We start from the raw sequence: 6,000 nt of genomic DNA, 5'->3' as shown, positions 1-6,000 counted from the left end.
GTGGCCAGGGACCAGACCAGAGTTCGGTTGTTTGCTTCACACCAGAGGTCTCAGACTGCATTCAAACGAAACTGCACCAGAGGTTAAACACTCCAGGGTTCAGTTCAACCATAATAAACAATGCTGGTGTCAACGCGACCTTACTGTGCTGTATGTGCTCCTGTTGATGTTTTGTGCTATGGGTCTTGTGTATCAAAAGGCACACGCTTTGTACGCTATACGCTTTCGTTTGGACGAAACAAAAATGTCTGTCACTTTTTATGATCTCCATTAATCCATTTACTGCTTGGTTTTGTGCCATTATAATTGATTGACACCCAGATACTTTTTTATGCGAGGATTATTGGCTCATAAACTGGCCTGGGTAAATCATACTTGCAGCCTCAAAGTGGCAGACAACTTGACGTGTGATCGAAACTTGTCCTCAAACTCTCTAACATACATGTTCAACGTACCCAAAAAGAAACATGCAAATATCCCTTTGTCACTCACACACACCCATTCCTCTCCCTTCCTTCCATCTCTTGCTTAAAAACACACAAGGAGACACACGTGGGAGGGTTGACGCCGCGCTGTCTGCAGTGCGTTGAGGAGTATTGTTATTAACTGCAGTGTGAATAGAGGCAGAAGTACATCCCCTGCTCTCCGGCTGCTGCAGGGCTCGCCTTTGTTCTGCACTCCATAATGGCACGCCATAATTACAGTCTTAGCTGAGAAGGCACACAGGCAACGTCTACCTTGCCTCACCTCACCTTGCAAGGGAACAGAGACACACAGCTCTCACATGTGTGCTTGTGTTAGTATGGCGGCCCCCGTTGTGTGTCACCCTCAGCTGGTAGTGTTCCTTTTCCCTGCACTTGTTCTTGGCAAATTCTTCCAATCGCTACATGAAGGTTGTTGATATCTCCAAGAAATGGTGTTCACACTATCCCTAGCTTTAGCATTAGGAAGGGGGTTGGGGACACGTTTAAGGTGTGGTCACTCAATGTACCAACTGTACAGACATTAGCTGCGAGCTAACGAGAGACAGACGCGCCATCCCTTTGTGTGATTGATCACACTTTGATAGTCAATCCAGATCTTTCCTCGAGTATCTGAATTTTTTTCTCCCTAGCAGATTCACAAAGCCCTGTGGAGTTAAAACATTTTCAACACTATCACATGTGCATCTCCTTGTCAGTTTGCTCCTCTGTGTAGCCTACAAATTCAAAAAGTAACCTTGATGCGAAAACATTTTGTAGAGGTAAACAAGCTTTTAGAGTTGGCATACTTGGCACTCAAAATGAATACACAAAAGAGCAGAGAAGAGCAAATGACTTCATTTAGTGAATAATCCGGTCCACATTTTTAGATTTGAAAGCTGCAATAATCAATATTTTTTTTATATATTTACACGGGTCAAACCCATTCATCTATTACCTGACAAAAAAAGTATGCAACTAGCTGGTAAACATATTTTAGCATTCATCAGCCAAGGGACAAAATATTTCACTCAGAGTTGGTAGGGACCAAAGGAGAGATAGTGTTTGACTAACATTTTCAATAAAAAGGGTTAATGCTTATTTTGTGTTTGCATAACTTTCACAGCATGTTCTGCTGACCATCAAAAAACAATGAATGCAGCTTAAAGATCAACCATGTATTCAAATGAGGTTCCTCATTCAAATCTTGTACTAGTACTGCTTCCATTATATAGTCAAAAGAGATTATTCAAATGTTAAATAAGCTTATTGGAAAGCAGACCATCCCATCTCACAGTGGGAAATAATGTGAGGGCCAGGTTACCCCATGCTCTCTTAAAGCGGTTAACTGCTACATTTGAGTTAGGTTGTTGTTTCCAGTGGCCGTAAATGTAATTGCGGGCGCTTGTGGACCAGAGTTTCTTTCAAAACCGAACATTATTGCATGTATGAAGTCAGTATATTGTCAGTTCTTACCTGCGTAACGCTTTCTATGTGTGTTCTGATCCAACATTTTGACCCAGACTTTATGAGACAGAGAGTCTGTATCGCTAGCGTCGGCTCAGTGACACTCGCCCAGGCATGCATGCTGCTTCCGATTGTACGTGGAAAATCGTGAATTTAAGAAACGGCTGCAGAATTACCTTTTCCTCAGGATTGAAAATGTGGGATCTAGGACCATGACTTTAAGACTGTATATGAAAGATAAAAACGAAATTAACAAAACGAACAGGTCTGAACTCAGTACTACTGAGTCTGAAGCTCCCATGTCCCGAGTAAAATTGAACGCACTGCTGCAGTGTGGGAAATGCGGAATAGCCCCTCCGATAGTATAACAGGGCAAAGCAGCAAATACAGGCGCTTTCATCAGTGGGTCATATTTGTTATAACTCACTATTTGATAGATAGGTACTTAACAGACAGTTAACTAGATTAAAATCTTACAGAGTATAACTTTAATGGATAAGGATGGCGTTATGTAGTATTTTTCTTCTTTTCAATATTTTTGGCAAGAAGAGTAATTCCCCCGTTTTTTTTATTCATATATATTTTTTAAAGGCTCAGCGACTTTCTGAAACAGCAGGTGACTGTAGTTTCTTGCAAATGTTACACATACAGGAGGAAATAGTGCATTTCTTTAAGACTATTTCCTGCAGCGAAGTAATCCTTATTTAGTGACAAATTCTGGCAGCAGGAAAGGTGTATCAAAACAATCTACGTTGTGTGTGTGTGTGTAATGTATGTGTATGAGGTGTCATACGTATCACCATTCGCAGACCTGAACGACTCACACGTCTATATGCGTTAACGTGTATGTGTGTGTATATGTTGGTGTCTGTGTGTGTGTGTGTGTGTGTGTGTGTGTGTGTGTGTGTGTGTGTGTGTGTGTGTGTGTGTGTGTGTTCATGGTAATGAAGTAACAGGTCACCCAGTGCAACAGCGTATCTAATGAATGTGTTATTAATAGTTGTTGGACAACAATGGAGCTCTATAGCACCGGTAAAGAAGATACTGGCTTTTGATGCACTTGTTACTAGGATCAGTGTCTTGTTTTCTTTAGCTACAGAACAAAACAAGGGTCAGTTTACAACTTTTATCCAACCCGTGTTCTGAAAAGAAACCATTTTAAGGCTCATTGAAATGTCATGATGTGTTATTCTCTCGTTCTCGCCCCCCATCCTCTCTCCCTGGAGGTGTAAGCTGACCTGCACGTGTTCCCACAAGCTACTGTGAGACGCTCCCCGCTGTCGGACAGTAAGTCATCTCCCCTTGACACCAGATGACAAATTGCCTCCCTGCGGGGCACCACAAGTCAGCGGCGTCGTTTGAACCCAGCCATTAAGATGGTCCATGATTCGGAGGTGTTGGCCATTGCAACCCGCTCGTCAATTGTTCCACGATTCGGGCATGTTCCTGCACGCAACAACAATACCACTTTGACGGCCTTTGTGTAAAAATGTGACAAAAAAAAGTCCTGTGAAGTCTTTCTAATTGATTTCATTTAGAAATGATTGAAGAAGAACAATTCTCCAGGTTTAGCACTTTATATTCCAGACTAGGGTTAAAAATAATAAACTGTTTGGTTGGTCCGGTAATCTATCCATTATTGAAACACTTTATCGACTATTTGGATTATGAATAGCAAAATGACTCAATGACTCTTATTTGGCTATCAGCTTTTAAATTTAGCTTCAAGTTGATGTGAGGCATGTGCTCTCTAACAATAAATACTTGATTCAAAAATATGTATTTTAATAAACGTTGCTGCTGATACAAAAGATACATTCCAATGTCAAGTGTTTGTCCATTTGAACCAAGGACAGCACTTTTTTTTATATCAGCACTTTATAAGATTAAAAGTCTTTATGTGCCCCACACCAGCTGTCAGTGTGAGGGACCTATGCCCTCTTTTATGCTCTCCTTTACCTTTAAAGGGACAGTTCAGTGTTTTTGAAGTGAGTTGTATGAGGTGCTAATGCAGAGTAAGTCTGTTTACCTTATGGAGATAGCAGTCAGCATAGTCATTTTGAAAAGTTTGGGGGAAAAGACGCTGTAGTGGAGGCTTTGTACTGTTGCAGATGTGGCCAGCCGAATTAATATTATTTTTTGCAACGTAGGGGAGAACGGGGTAATCTGAGCCACTTTTTACATTTGCTCCCCTCTAAGCGAGCTAAAATGATTTATCACACAAATTTACACATTTCCCATTAATTCAGGATGTTTCCTAGAAATGGGCATTAGCAGAATTTTTTCAAGACAAAGGGCAGTGAAAATATGATTGTTTTAAAAAAAGTTGTCATGTGGCTCACTTTACCCCAGCTGTGGGGTAAACTGAGACAGACCAGAAAAATCAAGGGGGTAAACTGATCCACTTACTTTTTCCACTCTGAAACTACCATAACAACACATATTGTAACAGTTACAATCCTGAAAGCTAGCCACACATTCCAGAACCAATGTCGGACTAGTAAAAGAATGATGGGGTTTGGTCAATTAAGCAAAGCAAATTTTCTAAACACTTGAAAATCAAATACAACATATTATAATTCAAAAGGTTTTAATAAGATTCAAATGAAAGATAGAACCAGTTAGATTAGAACACAGTCTGGGGGTCAGAACACAGGACCCTTAGAGCCAGCTTGTGTCTGGGGGTCAAAGCATAGGAAAATCAGAACCAGCGAGAACAGCCTGGGACTCAGAACACAGGAGAAGACCCAACTGGATTATAACATCAGCCTGTCATACTCTACAACTAGGCCTACTCTACATTCCAGCCCTGAAGGTTACAGGGAAAGATGAGATGCTCTTTCCGTGTGGTTGCCCCAGATCGTCTTCCTGGTGTATTTCCTTGGCATGATGGCTTTTCTACAATGTGTATGACATTAAAATAAAACATATGTTATGTAATATTACATTAAAATATGTTTAAGACTAAACTTAACTTGTGCCTCATGGTGGGGTAAAGTGAGACAGTGCCTCGCTTTCCCCCACAGCATTTGGCTCACTTTCCCCCACCACCACAATTTGAGAAAAACTACCTCTCTTAGCATTTCAGGCTAATCTTTGGCTAATATCATCACATGGTTTTTACATGTTGGTAGTTCATCAACACGTATGATAGAAGTTTTTCTACGTGAATACATTTGCTTTGGCACAACAGTTTATTAAGTTGACAGCAAGAAAATTTACTTTTACATGCAAAATACCTATTTTGATGAAAAAAACATGCTTACCACAGCACCATGAGGTCCTCTCTTTCAGGGCCAAGGGGAAATGAGAGGGGCTTGAAAACATATATCTCACATGACCACAAATGTTTCCCGTTGCCTCGATACAGGGGGTGGCTCACATTACCCGATGCCTCAGATTCCCCCGTTCTTGCTCGGCATTGGAGCACATTTTGAAGGAGCACCATGTTTACCATGTTGAGGGTGAAATGCTTTAAGACTTTATTCTTTGACGCCATGCGGCCGCCACCAACTTATAAATTAATTTCATAAATGCATTAAATTAGTTGACAGCTCATATTGTAGTCGATTATTAGTCGATTAGTTGTTGCGCCCTCATTCACGACAAATGTTGGATTCAACTTTGGAAACCATTTGATACATGGAATCCCTGGGCCTAAATGCCAAAAGTGCATGCTATAGTATCATTTTCTCCCATGTTGTTGTGCCCTGGCAAACCCCATCGCCTTTTTACAGAGAGAAAGAAAGAAAAAACGGAAGGGGGGAAAAGAAAATGTGACGACTTAGCAAGATTGTGTGCCGCTAAATAACAGCACTGACACGGAGGGTGTGCCCGCCCGGCGCTCGCAAGAGGTGAAGTCAGGGAGGGGGAGGAATGTTGGCCACAGATGAAAGCACCAGCGCAGGCTTGGATGTGTAGCAAACTAACTCCACACATCAGCCTGTTGGTATAATAAGCCGGATCCTAAAGGCAACTACAAGAGGCATGCCAAAACATCTCTGACTCTGACTCTGTCGGTCTATCTTTGTCTGCAGTGTGTTCCAATTATTTAATTATTTTCTACATGGTA

This window comes from Ammodytes marinus (genome assembly GCF_949987685.1).
Source record: "Ammodytes marinus genome assembly, chromosome: 16".
NCBI classification, from domain to species: Eukaryota; Metazoa; Chordata; class Actinopteri; order Uranoscopiformes; family Ammodytidae; genus Ammodytes; species Ammodytes marinus.
This window is presented reverse-complemented; position numbering follows the sequence as displayed.